Source organism: Dipodomys spectabilis, unplaced genomic scaffold, assembly GCF_019054845.1.
Source record: "Dipodomys spectabilis isolate Male_0828 unplaced genomic scaffold, ASM1905484v1 ptg000458l, whole genome shotgun sequence".
NCBI classification, from domain to species: Eukaryota; Metazoa; Chordata; class Mammalia; order Rodentia; family Heteromyidae; genus Dipodomys; species Dipodomys spectabilis.
In genome coordinates, this window is record NW_024871135.1 from 1625245 (window position 1) to 1647644 (window position 22400).

At 35.8% G+C, this 22400-nt stretch overlaps 1 pseudogene; it reads left to right on the plus strand.

Moving 5' to 3' along the window:
* The first annotated feature begins 13308 nt into the window (after positions 1-13308).
* LOC122098099 lies at positions 13309-13405 on the plus strand (annotated as a pseudogene).
* The last annotated feature ends 8995 nt before the right edge of the window (positions 13406-22400 follow it).

Genomic DNA, 22400 nt, shown 5'->3' on the forward strand with positions numbered 1-22400 from the left:
CGCCCTTCCACTCCCTGGTGGGAACCCAGTGGCTTTAGTCAGAGGTGGGGAGCAGCATGTCTACACCTGCCTTCTGGGTTTTTTTCCTTTTTTTTCTGGGGATGGGAGGTGTTGGATGCAGAAGATAGACAACCTTGCTGTGTGAGCCCTTGTCTTCTGTGCTCAGTCAAACTTTCACCTGAAGACAGAGAGACAGACAGACAGAGAGAGAGAGAAAGAGAGAGAGAGACAGAGACAGAGACAGAGAGACAGAGACAAAGACAGAGACAGAGATCATCTTTTTCCTTGTACAGCCTGACTGTGCTCAGGTGAGTGATCAGTTGGCAAATTGCAGGTGCTGCATGGAGGAGTCTTCTGTCACCGGTCTGGATGTGTGTGTGTGTTTGTGTGTGTGTGTGGGGGGGGGTGTGGGTGTGTGTGTGGCTGTGTGTGTAGAAGCGGGTTGTAACAAGGAGGCTGAATACTTTGGTAACTTCTACCTGCTATCTTTGGGGCATGTATGGGCTTCACAGCTGAGGTCTGGGGGCCTGGAAGGGTGAGAGGCTCAAAGGGGACTCAGCACTGTTAAATTACAAGAACATGGGATCTGTGTGCAATGGAGCTGTGTACTCCCTTGGGCCTGGTTGGTGGCAGTGGGAGCTTGGGAGGACCTGGGAGTGCGGCCTGCAGGGGATGGCTTCCCAGGGGGACAGAGAGCATGGCCAACACTTAGTAAGGATACGAGTTCTGCTAGTATGGAGCGCAACACCATAGGTCAGACTCTGGGTCTTCTAATCATGACGTCTGATGGGTGAGGCCAACCCTATTTTAAATCTTGAGCTGTGATCTTCAGATCTCAGCCCCCTGAGTACCTAGGATTATAGGCATGAGCCTCTGGCATTGGGACTCTGGTTCTTTTGGGTATATTAGTATATTAGGGTTTGACCTCAAGGCCTTAGGCTTGCCAGTCAGGTCTTCTACCATGTGAGTCAAGCTTTTCTGTCTTGGGCATTTCTGAGATGGCAAATTAATATATGCTCAGGCTGGGCTGGATCATGGTCCTCCTATCTGTGACAGGCCTGAGCCACCAGGCCCGTTCTTCTGTAGTTGGGATGGTAGATATGTAGTGCCACGCTCAGTCATTGGTTTAGATGGATTGTCCCAAACTCAGTCCACGGAAGCCGATTCTTGACCAGAGGTGAATCTCTGGGTTGGGCCTCAACCATTGGACTTCAATCTCCTCATGGGACAGTTGTGAGGAAACAAGGGATTGATACAGAGGGATCTCTGGAGCAGGGACAGGCACAGATGGAGGGGCCATCTGATACTGTTCTTGGCAATTCTGTGAGCATATGATAGGAAGATACCCGGAAAGATCTCAGATGGTGTGTATTAACGGTGCAACAGGTATGGGATTATGAAACAAAACATGGCTCTCTTTCTTTATTACTCTATCCCCATGAGTAATGGGATCCTTCACTTTGTTCAGTTATGAAGCTGGGGAAACTGAGGCACAGAGAAGCCGGGTGACCTACTAATGACTCCCAGCTGACAGGAAGCTTGGCCTGACTTCTCTGCCATGCTCCCTAAGACAATGGGTGCTATTCATCCCACTTCTTGTGGTGGGAAGTCCTCTTCTTTTCAGTCTTGGGGCTTGAACTCTGGGCCTGGACAGCTCCCTGAGCTCCTCAGCTCAATGCTAGCACTCTACCACTTGAGTCACAGCACCACTTCCAGTTTTTTGGTGGTTCTTTGGAGATAAGAGTCTCACAGGTATTCCTGCCCGGGCTGGCTATAAACCATGATCTTCATATCTCAGCCTCCATTGTACTTAGGATTATAGGCCTGAGCCACCGGCATATGGTTTAAGTGTAATTCTGACCTTCTTTCTTTCACTTTCTCTCTCAGGAACTGATTCAATGGGTGCTGGAGGAGGTGGCCCAGCATCCCCATGTGGATGGAACCAAGGTGGTCCTCTCATTCTGGAGGTAACCTGTGGGTCAGGAGCTGTCTCGCTCAGTCTGTTGTACCAGCTCCATGAGGTAAGTCCCTCTGTGCCCTGGCTACACTGTGACAGGTATCCATTGTTCATCTAGTCTTACTGGACTCAGTATTGTGTCCAATGCTCTTTTCTAGCAAAAATTTCTGGCTAAAATTATGATACAGGGTTACAGAATGAAAATGTAATGCCATCTTAAGAAAATCATTTAGGGTTCTGGGAATGTGGCTTCATGGTATGGTGATTGCCTAGCATGCATGAAACCCTGGGTTCAATTCCTCAGTACCACATAAATTGAAAAGGAAACACTGGAAGTGGTCCTGTGCCTCAAGTGGTGGAGGGTTAGCCTTGAGGGAAAAAAAACCTGAAGAATAATTCCCAAGCACCGAGTTTCAGCCCCAGGACTGCCAAAACAACAACAACAACAACAATGAATAGTTAGCAAATGCAAAATACAGAACCCATACTTGGAATATATAATTGCTCCTTCCATACTGATACCTGACAATAGTTCCTAACACATGTACTTTAAGTATTGATACTGTGTTGAAAAAATGTTTTGTTCATTAGGTCATGGCAATTAATGCTAGGAATGTGCCAGGTGAAGATTAATTCTGGAAATTCAAATATTCCAGGCTTTTGAGTGGGGTCACTGCTAATCACAATGAGAAGGATAGTGTAAGTGAGATTTGGAAACTATTTTGGCCAGTCATCACACCAAAAAGGCAGAGGATAATTAACAGTTGTGACAGAAGAGAAGGAATAACTCCAGATGGAAAGAATAAATGATAGTAACTAAGGTATAGCAGAAACCGTTCTAGGGAACCATTTTTGGTTATTAAAGAACTAGTTATCAACTAGGCTTATTCCTCATTGCCTTTAGCATTCAAAATCTCCTAGGCTAGTTCTTAATCTCAGTGTGATGAATGTATCTCCTATGCTGATCTTTCATACCTGATCTTTGCTTTCTAAAAATCTGTCTTTCTGTATTTATCTATGAACATTTCCTGATACTATATACACCTACAAAGATGAAAGAGGATGCTAATGTAAGAGTCCCATAGCTCATGAGTCATTAATGTAACAAAATATTGTAAATATTGCTACCTTAATTATTCTGAAAAGCGGCAATGTCACATCATTTGGTTCATATTTCCATTCTTTGTCTACATAGTGACATTAAGTGCACATAAATGCAAATATGAGCCGGGTGCTGGTGGCTCATGCCTGTAATCCTAGTTACTCAGGAGGTTGAGTCCAGAGGTTGTGGTTCAAAGCCAGCCTGGTCAGGAAAGTCCATGAAACACTTATCTTCAATTAACCCCCAAAACCCGGAAGTGGTGCTGTAGCTAAATTAGTAGAGTGCTCAAGCTGTGCTGAAGAGAAGAGAGACAGTGGCCAGGATCAATGTTCAATCCCCACAACCAACAAAAAAGTGCAAATATAGGTTTAAGTTTCCCCCAAAGGAATGATGAAGTCAATAGTAATCTTGCCAAATGATTTAGTAGTGCACCTACTTTTGCTGAGTTATTTGTTATGGCTTCTTTGCTAAACATATTCTCTTCTTTAAAAATTGTCAAATATTAGCTTTATAATAAACTTCATCTAATATTTCTTGGTTGAAAAGAGAAGTCCATACAGTTAATGTCACTTAGCTTTCTTACTGTCTTAGTTCAAAGCCAACCCAGGCAAGAGAGTCTGTCAAACACTTATCTGTAACTAAACACCAAAAAATCCAGAAGTGGAGTTTTGGCTCAAGCAGTGGAGTAATAGGTTTGGGCCAGGTGTGAAAGAAAGACAACTGTTCAGGGACAGGGGCCAGTCTCTAAGTTCAAGTCCCAGAACCAGCACAAACTAAACAAACAAGCAAACAAAACAAACCCTGAGTATTTTTTTGGGACTCTCCTTAAAATAGTAGCAGTCTGAGAAGAGGCTGCTTTTGCTGATCATACTCACTGGATCCTGATTTTTTGGAATCCTTATTGCTATGGAAAACTCAAGACCAGACTAAAGGAATTGATAACTGATTCCTGCAACAAGAGAATCATCTCAGGAGTGAAACATCCATCCATAAGATGCTTTAAAACCTCCATATCTTTGCTTCTTTGCAATAGAACACTTTTAAAACAAAGTTACTTCCTTTTGTTCTATGCTGGCCTTCAAATGCATATTGTTTCCTTTTGCAATACTCTCAACCAGAAGTTTACAGACAAGTTTTATATGAGTAAAGGACACACCCAAAAATCAGGGACAGATTTTCCTTCCAGCCTTGGATTCTTTTCTTGTACAGTAAAAAGGAAAGTAATAGTTAACTTGAACTTTATCATTTCTCAATGTTCAATTCCTCTCCTGGGATCAGTTTCCACATCCAGTAACAGTTACTTCCACTTACTTCCATTAACAATCTATGGTGCTGCTCCAGAAAAAAATGAATGTTTTCTAGCTTCATTGAAATAGCACAAAGACACTTTTGCACATGAGGTAACACGTGTTTCAGAGACAACTTAGTAAAGAGAAATGCAATTTAAATTGCTTATAAATACATTACCCATGAGAATATTTTGTTCAAACTTCTTATGTGCTCTGTAAATTAAGGTGAATTTTAAATGGGAAGAAGGTTCTCAGATCATTTTTTGTGAGTCTATATGCTGTGCATTAATTTCCCAAGTGTACATGAGTTAACAGTAGGAGAAACTATAGCAATTATAGGAGAAAAAGAAGTTCTGTGTTTATGTATAAGTGTTCAATACAATATAGAAGACTCTACAAATAAGAAAACATTGAAACAATAAAGCCAAGTCCAGTATGTAGATTTATAGGAGTGATATAGAGAAAGCATTACTCCTAAGTGGAACAAGAAGCATGAGGCCACTCCCTTTCTAAATCACGCTTACTAATCATGTAAATGTGCAAAAAGGAGAATGGAAGAATGATTCTGTCTCCAATATGGGAGAATACACTTAATTGGAAAAAAAGAGTCTATCCTGAGGGAACAGGAATTATACTAGCAATGAACCTGGTGGCTAAGATCACATTTCTTTTTCTTTCCTTTTCTTATATTCCTTTTTATTGTTGTTATTTTTCGTGTCACTTGAAATATGGGACAGGTTGCTGTCCCTCTGAAACGCAGCTCAAGGCTAGTGCTCTTCCACTTGAGCCACAGTGCCACTTCCAGTTTTCTGGTAATTATTGGAGAAAAGAGTCTCCAGGACTTTCCTACGCGTGCTGGCTTTAAACCCCAATCCTCAGATCTCACAACAACTTGGTTTATGATCACATTTCTAACAGTGTACACTCAGGATATGTAATGTATATGTCCATCTATCTTTATATGAATTCTTGAGTTAAAAATCTGGGCTACAGGATAGACTTTACACTCACAAAAGTGTTTGAAGTTTAAAAGTTGATACTCCTGGAAAAATAAAACCTAAGAATGTAAAGGAGTCTGGGAATTTCAATTTGCATCCAGCTTGGACAGTATAGGCTTTGAGACACTACCTATAATTAACCAGCCAAAAGCTGGGATACCAGTCACGAGCAAGATTGCTGAATTACAGCTTTAGGTTTTTGCATACATACATACAAACATACACATACACACAGAGGCATTTATAGGTGCATACAAAAATATACAAATGAAACAACTCTCAGAATATGTAGGAATGTTAGAAAACAATAGAAAATAGGTCCTGAGTAAGACTAGAATCAAGTGATAATTTTTAATATTAGAAAGCCTTCAAGTGAACTTTCCCCCAGAAGTTGAGAATATTACACAGGTAGGGACCAGAGATAGTAAGAAAGTCAAGCAACCATTATTAATGGGATATGATACATGGTGGAATGAATCAGGGAAGCCTGCAGGTGCATCTGAAAATGTTCATATCCCGTGTCAAATGTTAAAGCATCTTTGAAAATAGTACATAAACAGTCTCAGCAGTCAGTCTAGTGGATAAGATTATAGGAGAAGTTCAGATTTGCTAATCTGTTTCTAGATAAAATAAAACAAACTATGTCAGGGCAATGTGATACAAGCCTGGAATTCTAGCACTCATGCAGGAGATTAGAGAGTAGAATTACCTAACGATATCTTCCCTGGACCAGGTAGAATAATTTTGTCTCAGTAAAACAAACCATCAACAAAAAACGAATACACAGTTGGAAGTTTGGCCTAATTTTGTCATTATGTTTTGAGAAGTCAAGTTCCTATTGAATGCAACTCATACATATCCTCACTTGTTTTTTAAATGCTCTCATCATTACAGAACATTCCTAGATGCAAAATAGCTCATGATTCCCATCCAAAAACTTGCAGAAGTAAGTAAGCCTCATTCTGTTGGATTCCAAATAAATGTTGAAGGATTACAAAAGCTTAAGTCTGGAGCAATAGCAAAGTTCGTCTAATGTAGGACTCTGTAGACCTTGTTAAATTAGAATTTAGATTTAAAACATATTTTTTGGTTTTGTTTGTAATTTCATATTCTATAGGATACTACAAAATTCTTTTTAAGTAGATGGATTATTTGAAAAATTCACAAAAGATTCTGGCATTCTATTTGCCTAGATATTATTTCAAGAGAGTTATAATTAGAACATAGTTAATAGATAATTCGCACAGTTCATGTACACCATGTTAATATGAATGATCTAGACAGAGTTGCCAAGAAATGGATGACATTAATTTATACATTTAGAAAAACCAATTTTTTAAGGGTTTGGTTTAATATGGTATGAAGAGAGTAATTGTGTGACATCTGCTTTCTTCTCCCGATATGTACCACAGGAAGCCATTTCCTTATTTACGTTCCTCTGTATACATGGAGAAAAATGCTATGTTTGGGGTTTGTTTTCAATTTTGTTTTTGTTTTATTGGTTCGTCCTAGAGCTTGAACTCTTGGCCTGGATAGGGTCTCTGAGCCTGTTTATGCTCAAGGCTCATGACCTACCACTTCAACCTCAGTGCCACTTGAGTCTGGCTTTTGTGGAGAAGTTTTTGGAGATAAGATTCTAAGAAACCTTCCTGCCTGGGTGAGCTTTGAATCATAATTTTCCTCTCTTAGCATAGTGAATATCTATGATTACTTAAAAGTATAAATATAAATAATATTTGCAAGTGTTCTCATGTCAAGAATACCAGTGGAGGAAAAATGATGCAGCTCAGTTTATGGTGGTATTCTTTTCAGAACAAGGAGGGTGTCACATTAGCAGAGGTGTAGTATTTTTTCAAAATAGAGATAAGGTATTCATGATGTGAATTAAGGAATTTTAAGGTGTCCCTTACAAGTTGGAAACTGTTGGGCTAGTATGACTTTATGGCATAAATCTTGGGATTGATGGTCATAGACATAATAGCTTACTCATAAAAAATTGCTTACTCTTGAATAATTAATTATTACACATGCTTCACAGTTTTTTCCTCTATCAGAATGTGGCTATTTTTCTATTTACTTCTCAATCTGTAACACCCCATTGGAAACTGCATCTATTGCAGAATTACATAACATGCAAACAGGTACTGTTTTGAATCTCTTAGGTATGTTGAGAATTTAAAAATGAGTAGTTATTAGTCATAGGAATTTTGAAGAACACATATATTCTGTCCTCTTAAAAACTTACTTACTTTTAAAAGATATGGGTTTCCATAGCATTAAACTGTTTTCATTTTTAGAATGAGAAAATACTAAATTTATTCTTTTTCGAAAAATTTGGCACGTATATTGTGAAAATACTGTCTAGTTGGATAACATGCAAGTTGATTACCCTCTGATAAAGAAGAGGTAATTAATTCAAATTAGATGCCAAATAGTATTGATTTTTAAAATGTTACTACATAAAGAATATTATTTACTGTGCCAATACAGTGAAATTATATTTTATGCAGCTTATTTTTTTCAATTTTATTATAAAAAAGATGTACAGTGGGGTTAAAATAATTGTAAGGTATTAAATCATAACTTTTCAAACTTGGTAACACTCCCTCATTTTTCTCACAGTTTTCCTTCACCCCTTCACCGCTCACAAGTTGTGAAGTACATTTCCAAAATATTGTCTTGTGAGTATTGCTACTGCATTGGTTTGCCTTTTGTCCTTTGTCTCACCATTATGCTCACAATTGTCTCACCATACAGCAGGGATAAACCATAGGGGAACACCCCAAAGAAAACAGAAATCACATAGTTCATCAAAAACAACAACCACAAATGAAAAAAAAAAATCTGGTTCCATATCTTGGAATTCATTTTGCTTAGCATCATCTAATATGGTAATATATACGCATAACAAAGCCACTAGAAAATAATAGCTGCATGGATACTATATCATGAAAACAGCATGTTAACATTTTGATGGTAAAGGTGGAATTAGGATTGGTGAATATGCGGTTCTGATAAAGGATTTTCAAGGGTTTTAAAGTTATGACAAGTAAAATTTAATTGTTCAAAATTTTAACAACTTAGCCTATTAAGAAAATTTAAAATTGCCTGGAAGAATAGGCTTTCATGCAAAGAAATCCAAGGAGACTTAGTAGAGAGGGAGCAATGTGGATGAAGATGGCTCTTTTTCACACTAAACAAACAAACCTCAGAAACCTTGCTGTAAGTCCTCTAGGTTCCCTTGGAATTGTCCTTACCCAGGAACTATATTCTCACTGTTTGAAACCAGATTGTATTGGAATTTAAATTAAAAGTTCTTAAAAAAATAAGGCATCAAAATTTGTAAATTTACTGTTAATTACCAAACAGTAATTCTCTGAAAAAGATAATTTGAGTCAAAATATTTAGGGAGAAAGTGCCCTCCACAATAAAAGTAGGTGTTGGTATTACACATTTCTGTTTGTAACATTTTCCACAATGTCTTTGGACGTGAAGCAGTGAAACACAGAAAAAAAATCTGATTGGATACTTCAAACCAATGATTTCACATTTCTAAGTGGCTCACAAAAAATAATATTCTTATTAATATGAGATAGTGAAGACTTCTTTTATTACATATGCCAAAAAGTTTAGAAAAGAATTGAGCAAATGGAAAAAATAATAAAAAAAATTTTCTTAGAAGCCTTAGCTAAGCATAATGACTTCAGCAGTGAAGGGAGGCCAAAACTTTTTGATATAAATTGTGTTAGTATCTTTACTCCCTAAAGTGATTTTACAGAGCGCATTTGGCTCACTACAATGCAGAACTGATTGAATGAAGACATGAAAATATATTCCACATCCAAATGAGGCAACTTAAAGAGTTTTAAAAGAGAAATAATGAAGATGTAGCAGTGGTGGAGCCCGTATGGTCCTTCAGCTTCACTAGACTTGAAGCCAAGAACCTGTGATTAATTGGAACTCCGGCAAAAGATAAGAGGACATAGAAGTAGGACATAGAAGCATTGTCCTTTTGTAACAGACACTTTCTTCCAAGGTATGGGTGATTTAACTCTATTCTCCTCCATACAACTTGGTGAACAAATGCAAGACCAAGAGAAAAATAATCTATTGAAATAATTTTGCATAGAATAACTTCACTGTTCCTGATATGGTATCTAAGGAGAATCTTAAGAGAGAAGATAAAAAGTGCAGTATTTTTTGGTTTCCTCTAAGCATCTTGTTAGCAAATATATCTTTGAGGTTAGACAATTCTGATTGAACCAACAAGTCATGGAGTACTTATTTTTGTGGGCACTTTAGATACAAGAAGTCTTTCAAGTTAAAAGAAAAAATATATAGCCAAATATTTGTGATCACAGCCTCTTGGACTGTTTTCTGGAGACAAAGATTTACTTTAGATTTCTCCTCATTAACATAGATGTTGTTTCATGGCAACCAAATGCAAGAGGGAAGTTTTATGGACTCACTTGGCCAATTAAACAGCATGAAAGAAGAAAATGGCAAATAATATTTAATGAAATTACTTTGACCAATTACTTTGCCAGAAGAAAGAAGAAAAAATATAATTCAAAAGCAATTTGACTTAAAAGTATCAAGAAAGAGTAGTGAAGAGAGATTAGAGAAAATATAGAGGATTGTTTTCTCTCCAGTGGAGTAATGGGTTCTTGATCTTGTTTCTTCCATTCTACCTCACAAGCTACCAAGTGTGTCTCAGGACTGGATTTTCCAGTTCAGACAGAAAACTCGTAGAAGAAAGATACTGTTTGCAGCAGATATAGGTGATTTATAACCTTAGACAATCTAATTCTGTTCAAAATTCTCCCTATCCCAAACTTCCCTCTTTGAACAGCTTTGTTTGCTTTTCCCAAGACTGCCCTTCATTAACTGATTAAAATTTTGAGTGGTCATATTCATACTCTCTAGAGTGGCTGTTTGGTTGTGATTTTTGTGTGTTTTTGTTTCTTGTTGTGTTTTTTAACTGAATTTTAAAGGGTTGTGCAATTGTGTTACAATTAAATATATCCATCTAATTGTCCAATGCTCCTAGATCAGAGTCACTCCTTCCATCATTCTCAACCAACCCTTTCTCCAAGATTTATTTCCAATTTACCACTTCCTTCATCATATGTGTACATTCAGTATTCTAACTGTACTTGCCCCTTGTTCATTTTTCATTCATTCTATGTCTTTACTATAATTCCTCTCTGGTTTCAACTTCCTGATTGTCATTCTGTTAAACTGTCTATTAATACTTTGAAAAGTTTATATGCATTCCATGGAGTTTCAATCCTGCATATTCTTTAACTGATGCCAGTTTATATTTCCATAATTCATTCATCTGCAGCAACAATTTGCAAGACTGGAGATGGGAAGCACCTAAACATGATTTTATTCTCAACTGTTTGTAAGATTAATCTTTAGTCAAAAAGAAAGTTAAAAAATGGCTTAGAATGTATTCCTAACTATGAATTTTTATAAATGGCTTTGTACAATGGTGTGATTCTTTTATTTTACATGGAATAATATTTTCTACTACCTATAAGTTTTGGAAAAAGAAGAAAATTAAAATTTATTCCTAGAGAGGAATATGATAGAAGTAGAAGACAGATATTATGTTTGTCATATCTCTGATAAGTACCCAAATTCAAGACTTAAAGTCATATTTCTTACTATGTTAGACAGAGGGAAAACATAAAATAACATATAATAAGGCAACTATTTGTGATTTTTTAAAATGTACCTTATTAAATGATGAAATGTATTAGCTAATGTTTGGGTTTGAAATTTAGGAGGTTGATCTATTTAACACATTTCTGAAAGGCTCTTACTAAAAAACACAAATTGTGGGTGGTAGTATTTCTACACTTTAATGAATGGTTGAACATGTTTGGCATTAGTGCTGTGTAAATAATTCAACTCTATTTAACTTGCTCCCTACACTTGAAAAACTTGTAATGTCACTAAGTATCATCAACTTGTCAAATGTTATTTTGGCGAAATTGATTTTAACAAGTTTATTTGAAAATGAATATACTTTCAGATTAAATGTAGATTATCATTGGTTTGAGAGTGACATTTTTATACCACAGAACCATGTTGTACTGAAGTCCCAGTGTTTTGAAGCACTCCTTAGTGCTTCAAATGTTTTTCTGAATTACATTTGACCTCTAAGTCAAGTTTTCGGGCTTTGGTAGACCAATTATGGATCTGTCCTTCCAGGAACTATTTTTGGCCCACTTATGTTGGAATAAAATCTTTCGTTAATCATAGGTGAGGGGTATTAAAAATAAACATATGACACTTTGTGAACTTGTTCACTCATATGGGCTGGTCATCTGTAAGTTGAATGTTTGAATTACAGTACTTTCTCTCAAATTTTGTGATCTCATCCTTCATTTTAAGTTGCCTTGCATCACAATTGTTTACTGCTAATTCCTGCATCTCAAGGAATTGGGGCCCTGAAATATAGGAAATGCGAAATTGAGATGGGTCTTCAATTACTTTGTGTTGATATGTTGCATGGGCCTTAGTGAAAAGTCTTGCCCCTGTTATCTGATGATGCAGGTAACTGGGACCTGGGATCCTAGGACCCATGGGTACTGAAGAAAAATAATATTTTTTAGACATCTTAGCAAAATTTGGGAATAATCAGTAGGAATGCTTCAGAAATATGGAGAAAAACAATTTGGGACAGGCGAGTTAAAACAATAAACAGAGTAGCAGAGTAAAATCCATTACAGATTAGAGGAAAACATTGTTTTATTACCATGTGGATTCAGAAGGCAAAGAACAGTTATAATGTATCACAAGTTTATACTAAAAACATTGCATTGATACTTTTTATAGTCTAATATATATTTTAAACCTAATTATTTATATTCCAATTCTATTTATTGGAAAAAAATAAATATCAATTTATTTGTCAAATTATCAACTAATTCTAGTAAGTTTCATTGTGTGAAATATAAAATCAGCACATATAAACATAAAATGTACGACTATATATAAGTAAAAGGCACACATTTTGTATTTTTCTGTTGTAGTTACTGTATCAAAGGCAACTCTGTTTTAAAGTATTATTCCATTATCTCTACCTCAGTGTTTGATAGAGTTAGACCTAAAGTTTTACCATTTGTAGATTTACAGCATGGAGGAAAGAGGAAACTGTGATTAAAACATTATCAATTTAATGCCTAATAACGAGGAGAAACATATGCACTTCTCCTGCAACTCTGAAAATATTTGGTTATAAAAAGGCAGTAGTGTAATTTCCTGCCTGGTTGGATCGTAGACAGGCCAGAACAAAAAGTAATCATGCATACGAACAATTTTTCCACCTTCTTGGCATTAGCTACTTTTGAAATGGAAGGTATAATAAACAATTATATTTTGATAAAATACCTTCTACTCTGAACAGTTCTATTTGAACTGTTCATCTCTCTATGATCGCTTGTAACCAAGATTAGTTTTGTTCTAGTAAGAAAATCTTTGCTGTCAGGGTAAGATATTCTAGTTGGTCTGTTCCCACATGGAAGAAGGGTAAAGGCTCAGGTAGACATTTGTTCCAGTAACACCTCATTTGGGAAATTGTCAGCTGAAGAAGTTTAGAAGTAGCTCTTAAGCAATGTTTACTTTGAATCCATTAGGTCCACAAAGCTAATTCAGTTGGATAAATAAGTACTTGAAAAAGCCATCACCTTTGGACCTATCTATAAATAATTAAGAGTACGATCAAATACCAAATAAAAAGACTTAATATAGTCATTGACAAAAAAATTTTGCAAATGTGAGCAATCGACTGATCAATATAATTTTTTTCCACTATTCACAGAATTTAAGGGAAATAAGATCGATAGCATTGTTAGGAACAATAAGGTTTCCTTCTTACAAGTAGGCACCCATAGATATAAGCCTGTATAAAGATTGCATCATTAACTACTTAAATTTAGAGGATATTACATGCTTCAGCAGCACGTATACTCAAATTACAATACAGAGATTAACATGGCACTTGCACAAGGATAATATGAAAATTTGAGAAGTATTCCATATTTTTCATTCTTCAGATGCAAGAAATGAAAAACAGTTATTAAAAAGTTGATTACAAAATTACAAGTGTAACAATACACGTAATTCATATTATTAAATTTAGTTTGACATCAGTGTATTAAATCTTCACCTCAGAAAGGCGTTTACATAGCATAAACTTTGCAAAACTTTTCAAATTAGACAACACTGACATTTTATCCCAAAGAAAAATAATATTAAGACCTAGAAAAAAAGGAATCAAACTGTTCTATATGGAATGCAATCAGAAAGGACACATTAATGAACCTATATATTATATAATAATGTAGAATTCAAAGTATATCTAGGAGAAAATAAATTATGAACATTATGCAAACATAGAATATAGAATATTTTAAAATATACTTTTTCAGACAATCATCAGAAATATTTTAGTTTCTGTACTACTCATTTCAACAGGTAAATTAAAATTATTTCTGATTAAAAAATCACAAACTCTGAAGAAATTATTATACATGTATACAAAAACTATTGAATACATTTTTACATCCAAGGCAGGAAATTCACTTGGAAGAATTCCACGGAATCCATGAATTTTTACAGTAAAATATTGGTGCTGCCGGGCACTGGTGGCTCATGCCTATAATCCTAGCTACACAGGTGACTGAGATCTGAGGATCATGGTTCAAAGCCAGCCTGGGAAGGAAAGTCTGTGGTACTCTTATCTCAAATAAACCACTAGAAAACTGGAAGTGGAGCTGTGTCTCGAGTGGTACAGCGTTCACCTTGAGCTGAAGAGCACAGGGATAGCTCCCAGGCACAGAGCTCAAGCCCCATGATTGACCAAAAAAAAAGATATTGCTCTTATTTGGATTGTGAAAATGTTTTGTAGGGACACAAAAGATGGACTTGCATTTTTGAAATTTAAGAACCTTAACCCGACCATTAGGACTTCGGTGAACAATTTGTACAGCCTTTCACAACTTCATAGAGGTAGTGATACATAATTATCCTTTTGGCAATATCAAATACAGTTTCTTCTATATTGTTCTTCAGGCCTGGTTTTATATAATGGTTCAACAGAAGGCTATCCAGCATATCTTTACTATCTCAATTCTCGAAAGCAAGATGTAAGGCTGTCAAAAGTCCTTTAGTTTGGGGAAGTGGAACTGTGGCTCAAGTGGTAGAGTGCTCCCCTTGAGCTGAAGAGCACAGAAACAGCACCCAAGCCCAAAGCTCAAGCCCCATGTACGACCAAAAAAATAACACCACCACAACAAAAATCAAACAAACAAAAATATTTGGGCTGGGAAGGTGGTTCAGTGGTAGACGCTTGCCTTGCAGGCATGAGGACCTAGGTTCGATTCCTCAGCACCGCATAAGCAGAAAAAAAGCCGGAAGTGATGCTGTGGCTCAAGTGGTAGAGCGCTAGCCTTGAGCTGAAATGCTGAGGGACAGCGTCCAGGCCCAGGGTTCAGGCCCCACGACCAGACCAAAAAAAAATTTTAAAAAAAGAGTCCATTAGTTTGGGCATTGGTATCTCTATCATGATGAAGTAAGAAAGAAGCCACTCTGGTATTATTCCACGTATATGCACTGTGCAGGGGTGTGCAGTCATCTACAGTTATTGCATGTGCCGCTTGAGACACCAACTCACTGACAATGTCTAAGTGTCCACTGTAGGCTTCTCGAAGAGGGGTATACTCATCATCATCCCTACTATTCACATGAGTGGCCTATTGGGAAAGAAGTCTCCGCACTGTAATAAGCTGAATATTTTCGGCAGCCCAATGAAGAAAATTGCTTGGATCCTTCTCCAATTTTTTTTTCCTGCAATTGATACCATTCCTTACTTTTTCATCTTGTTCCCCATATTCCTAAGAATTGCCTAACCAGAGGCTTTGAGTGCCTAATGGGAATGAGGTGTCCATGTATTTCCCTAATAGTTCACATTGGTTGAACTGGGAAGAAATATCTGGTGAATTTTCTGCAACTGTTTATTCACATGATTAATTTTCTCTTTTTCCAATTTTACTATTCGAAATTATTCTAACTGGAGAGTAGGGAATTGATGGAGAGCAGAGGAAAGATGTTCCTCCGTATTCAAACATACACACTGAAAATGAGGACCAGTGATGTCTTCATGTGGAGCTTATTCTAGGCATGAGAAAATAGGAAATAATGCCTTCTATATAAATGATTTGGGAAATGGCAGAGCAAAAAGTGAAATGATGCAACCAAAAATATAAAAGCAAAATAAATGAGGATAATTATGGAGCAGTCATATTATGAGAACCATGAAAGGTAGAGAGAAAGAAAGAGACAGATGTGTAATGACCTAGCTAGCCACAAAATCCATGCCTCTGATCAATTTGTAGAACAGACAAAATTTTATTTTTAAAAGAGATGGAAATAGAATTTATGTATTTACTTGAAATTAGTAAATACATTTTTAGTAGCCTATGTAAAGAGACATAACTTTACCAAATTACAGACAATAAAATAAATCATGGATAATTCTAGTAACAGATCTGACTGAAATCAGTTGAATCATACTTTTCTTGTACAATGAAGGAATAAGAAAGTAAAGCAGCTAGAGAAGGCAGGGAGATTGTATCTGTGACAAAACTTTCTGGAAATTGGTATTGAGGATTTCTTACTGGTGATCCACTTGAACTGGAAGCATGATTCTGAAGTATTGCTTGCTGATTCTGAACTATTGATTTGATCATTATATTCTCCAAGAAGAAAATGAGAATTGATAGTGAAGGACTACTAATACATTTTGACCTTCTCACTAAGCACTTTCAATCATCAAAATCACATGAAGACAATAGACAGTCCTACTTTTTAGATGAAAGCAAGTGTCTTATAAAAAGAAGGAATGTATGTAGTCATGCAAAACACTTCTATTTTACCAATGCCTCATACATTTTTCTAATGTTAGGTACCAATAAATAATGGATCTATTAGAAAGCTCTTAAGACTCAAATGTTCAATAGTGAGTTCTCTTACACTATATCATGGTATTTTTTGTGTATGGTTTTAAGAATAAATTTACATTACTAACATGAATTTCTGACAAGACAGTATCATCACTGTACATCTTGCTTCTATACTCTCATTTTAAAATTACCATCTAAGTATGTACATTAGATAACTATAGAGGAAAAAGTAGAAGCCACACTGATTGCTTAGGTCTTTAGTAGTAGTTAATCAGAAAGATGAAATCTGAGTATTGTGGTTTGAAAGCAGACCAAGAAAAAAAAGTCCATTAGATTTTGATTTGAAAGTAACCAGCAAAAGCTAGAAATGGAGCTGTTGTACAAGCAGTAAAATGCTAGCCTTGAGATAACTGAAACAAAAAAATAAATTTTGGCACAAAGCCAGGCCCTGAGTTCAAGCCCTAGTATTAGCACCAAACAAATAAATTAATTAATAAGGTAATTAATTAATTAAAAATAAATTAAGTGGTCACATGTGGAGAGGCAGGTAAAATGTAAATTGCGTGGTAATGGTTTATGTATTATTTTGTAATAAGGCATATTATCATTTGTGCTAATCACTAATATTTTATTTGGACTTTTTTGTACAAAAAACCCTGAATTTAACATGCATGTATATGTGTGTGTACATGTGCGAACATGTATGTATGTGTATATGTGTGAGTGTGCTGTTGCAATGTTGCTTGCCAATGTGGACAGGGTGAGGCTGAAAAAGCTAAGTGTGTTGCAATGTTTTTATTTATCAGTGTTCTGTCATGTCATTTCAGTGGAACCACCCTTTGTACATATTATTTGTCTAATAATAACATCATAATCAAAGCATTTACAATATTAAGTTAGAAAAAGAGACCGCTTTCAGATTGTATTGTATGTTAGATAAGAAGATACAGACATAATTAGTTAGTAAGTTATTGCTATAAGATGATTGTCAGTACAAAATACGTATTTGACCTCTTAAATTGGTTATACTTTTAAGATACACTCATGGAGTGATTTGGACCAACTTGACCAAACAGGTATTATTCTCTGGTGATTCCTGTGAAACACAAGTTGGATAAACTCTTTCCGGATTTCTGTTGAAAATCACTTTCTTTGCAAGATTATATTTATTCTCACTAAGAGATAATCCAACCCATATTATGTTTGACTATCCCATCTTATTCATTGAAAATAAGTATTGTGGATATGCTTGTTAGATATTCCTTTCAAAAACGAACAAACAAAAAGCAAGTGTCATGTCCAGATTGTGGATGCATTTGAAGGTGTTTTGTACATGCACAGGTATCTTTACTAATGGCTCTTTTGTGGGAGTAACTATGGCAACTTTAACAAATAAGGCTTTTTGAATATCTGTTCCAATATACATAACATCCCAGAGCAAGTCTTGCAATTTCTGAAAATCCTTTGAATATTTTAGTATTTTTTCATGTCATTGACTGTAGAGCTAAAATTTCTGAAATAAATATTGTTAAGATCTGAAAATGTAAGTGGGTTCATATGCTTTTTTATGCTTCATTTTATGGAAACCCAGTTTTTATGAAAGTAAATGGAACAGAATAAAAGAATGTAAGTGAATTGGGTAAGCTAATTATTAGTATAATTTTGTTTTGAATTAATAGTCCATTGAATGTAGATGATGCAGTTAAATTATTTCTTCTCTACTTCAGTTAGTTTTAGAATCTTTATAGTTACGAGAGAACTTTTAGTATAAACAAAGGTTTTTTAAAATGATTAGGGTTAACCTTGTGTTTTTTGTCCTACTTCCAAGAAAATGAGTTATTTTTAAGTGTTAATAGTTTATCATTATCATTATCATAGGGAATCATTATCCTTTTCATAGGGACTTAAAAATGCAGTAGTATTGATTTCTTTTTAAACCAATTTTATTCACAAGTTGGAGAGTCTTTGATTCAAAATTAGGTCTTGGTGTATATGATTTTTAACCTCTCGTTCCTAACATTAATGATAGGTAAGACTGCATTTTTGGGTATATGAAAGGTAAAATATGTATCTGGGGTCAAATGTGATTTTTATATCAGTCTTTCTTTAATAACATTTTAAAGTAGTATATTTCTCTCAAAATGTTGGGTATAAAAAGCAATCAAAATACTTCGAATGGTAAACAATTTAGGTGAACTACAGTGTGGAAACAATTGCTCCAAAAGACCTGCAATCTATTTCCATCAGAAATTGGGCAGGTCATTCTTTCAGTAAGACTGTGTTAACCAGAGATGGGGTCCCCAGGCAGTGCAGTGTTGAGTGAAGGGATAAAATATGATTTCTACTATTTTGAGCTAGAAATCAAGAATGTTGTAGTTTAGCAGTTTCTTTCACCAGGGAGGTATAAATTGATTATGAACTTGAAGTTTTCGTATTACAGTTACTTCTTATTTTCTTTTTTTGTTGTTGTTGGTCATGAGGCTTTAACTCTGGGCTTGGGTGCTGTCCCTGTGCTCTTCCACTCAAGGCGAGCGCTCTACCACTTGGACCACAGTGCCACTTCCAGTTTATTAGTGGTTTATTAGAGACAAGAGACTCACAGTCTGTCCTGCCCGAGCTGGCTTTGAACCACAGTCCTCAGATCTCAGCCTCCTGAGTAGCTAGCATTATAGGTGTGAGCCACCGGTGTACAACTTAGTTACCTATTTTCTAACAAAGATAAAGTGAAATATTATTACAGTGTGCACAATAATTTTGGGAATTTTCCTAGAATTAGTAGACTGAGTGCTGGTATTTAGTTATAAAATAGAATGAGGTTAGTTCATATGGTGGGAATGGAACGAAGGCTAACACTTACCATGTGTACAATGTTGTACTAGTAATTCCAACTCTGAAGACTTAAATATCATCATCTTAGAATTAAAAATAGAAGTAGTTCCACTTTATGGGATTATTGCGAGGATTAAATTAGGTACCAAAGGTAAAGTACTTGGAAAAATAATCAGAGTTTGATACTTTCTACCTGTTATTTTATCATGTGATATATTCTAATATTTTTACTGTGATTTTTATATTGTCTATTTAGGATATGCAAAGTGATGTATTGATATACATTGCGTTGTTCAATTTTTTGACATTATGAGGAAAATACCTGAAAAGAAAATTTCTGAGAAGAAAATTATCATATTGACTCATGGTTTATGATCAGATGTCTCCATTGTTTTTAATTATATTTTTATTAAATAGTTGTACAAAGGGATTTCCATTCAACGAATCAGTTTATAAGTACAATGGATCTTTACACAACTTTCTCACATCCTTCCAAACCTCAACCCACTTTCGTTTTTTCTAGTTTCATACTATCTGCATTGAATATTATGGCTTCACTCTCTACTTCCATAAGTCTCTTTATTTCTTCCCTTTGACTTCCCTTCACATTTTCCAAGTGGTTGTCTCCTGGTATTCATTTTGTTGGATTAAAAGTTCAATTTTATAAGAAATTACACCTGTTATGTACTCCTCTACAAATAGCATGCTTTGATTAATACTGTTGTTTAACTTGCATAAAATTCTGACTTCTAAATATGCGACCTTTTTGTGTCTGGCTGTGACTTCGTTTACTTAACATAATTTTAGATCTATCCATTTCTTTGCAAATGTTGTAACAGTCTTTACAATGGATGGGTGCAATCCAATTGTGTATATGTGCAACACTTTCTCCAACCATCCCTCTGCTAAAGTGCGTCTGGGCTGTTTCCATAAATTCTCTACGGTGAATAGTACAGTAGTGAACATGATTCTGAGAGTGATTTTACTCTAACGTTTTAGAAGAATTCATCACTATTTTTCTGGGAGCAATCCTCTAGCTATTTGCCAGAATTAGCACATCCCTTCCTTCATCTCCATCACAATGTTTTTCAGGTCCTCAAAAACACACTACCCCCTACAGGTCTCAATCTGCTAAAACCACACTGTGCCCATATTCTTTTGTTGTTGTTGTTTTTCTCTGTCCGGTCTGTCCGGTCGAGGGGCCTGAACTCTGGGCCCCTCTGGCGCTGTCCCTCAGCTTTTCTGCTCAAGGGTAGCAATCTAATACAGCGTCATTTCTGGCTTTCTTCTTTTTGCTTATGTGGTGCTGAGGTATCAAACCCAGGGCCTCATGCATGTGAGGCAAGAGCTCTACCACTAAGCCACTTTCGCAGCTCCGATGTGCCCATATTCTTTTAATATATTTTTTTCATAATTTTACACATAATTTAGTGAGAACCTTCTATGTACTTTTCTAATGTGGGAATGAGGTATATGACAATAGAGTAAAACTAAGAGATATGGAATTTAATTAGCTATTATCATATTTAAAATAATTTTCAGCTCTAACCCATAGCCACACTTAACTATTATTTTAATCTTTATTTGATTACTTCACCTATCCCCTAAATTATAACATGTGATTTAAATACGAAGACAAAAAAGTGTGGTTTGACTTTGACACTCATGTGTGAGGATGCAAAATATGGGCAACTAAAGGGATTGGAATTAATAGTCATTATCCATTTTGTTAAATGGTTTTCTCAAACCGATTCTCACAATTCATATTTCATTCAACAACAAGAAACATGACAATTCCCTTTGCTTTGCTCCTCATTAAACTTGTTTCCATGTTATTTTATTATGAAGGATGATTTCATAAATCTACTATAGATACAAAAATGTTAAAATATTTCTATATGTATGCATTGATATAAATATACACATATATATTATAAAGGTTATAATGATAAATTATAACTTCTGTAACTGTACAATTTACTAAATTACTAAAAACATGGACGACTCAGGCCTGGAATCCTGGTTACTCAGGAGGCTGAGATCTGACAATCATGGTTTGAAACCATCCTGGTCAGGAAAGTCCATGAGCCTCTTATCTCCAAACAACCAACAGAAAATCAGAATTGGAACTGTGGCTCAAAGTAGTAGAGTGATAGCCTTGAGAAAAAAGACTCAGAGATATCACCCAGGCTCTTAGTACAAGAACTAAAATCTACCCCCCAAAAGTATTTAATTTACACCTGTGTAAATAGAGTATGACCTTCACCCAAATGCACATCCATGCTCATTTGCAAGGTAACTCTGTTATGTCTGGAGTACCTCATAATATTATCACTTATGTAGAAAGTATTGCAATATGGGTAAACTCTATCTCTCTCATGGATTTTTCTCCACTCAAATATTCAAATCTTGCAATTATTCCCATTATACAAAGTCATAGCTTTTTTTCTTTAATACCCATAATATTGGAATTTGAATTGAGTGTCTTGTGTCTCCTAAATGGATGTTCATACCACTTTGGCATGGCTCCAGCCCTAAATTGTCCTGATTAACTTTCAGATAGAATCTTGCTTCCTACTTGTGTATGATCGTGGGCTCAGTCTACTTCATGTTATTCTTCCTGGAATTTAGAATAACAAGTGCCTGCATTAAGTACAGATCTTTCTGTCCAGTCTGAGCTTTAACCACTATCCTCACAATAGTACACTCCCATGTAGTCAGGATTTTCATAAGCTTATCATAGCTATTTTTAAAAAAATCTTTGCATTTCCTGCAGGTTCTTGAGTACTGAGTTAATTTGTGTTTTCTTGGGTTGTTTTGGTTCTTTTGAATGAATGTGTTGAGTTGTTCCTCATTTTTCCTTTTGTTTTTTTCACTCAAGTTCTTACCTATAGTGCTGAGAAACCAATATTTCTTTCTCAAGATAGTAAAGGTGAACATTATTTATTCCAAAACAATTCCAGTAATATTTAAACACCTTCAGAAATTTCGAGAAGATGGCGGAGGAGAATCTGGTGGCTAAACAAGCTCTCACATAGAAAGCAGTTCTAGTGTTCCAGTGAACAGTCCTAGGCACACCAAGTGTGCCATCACAGTACAGAGAGTTTGGGCAGAGAGGGAAAATCCAGGTAAGGAGACAGATCTGAGCATTTTCCAGCAGCCATGGCTGAGGTTGCTGTGCCGGCTGTGGTGGCATCCATAGCTGCCATAACTACAACCCAGAGAGTCTGGGACAAATGTGTCAGATGC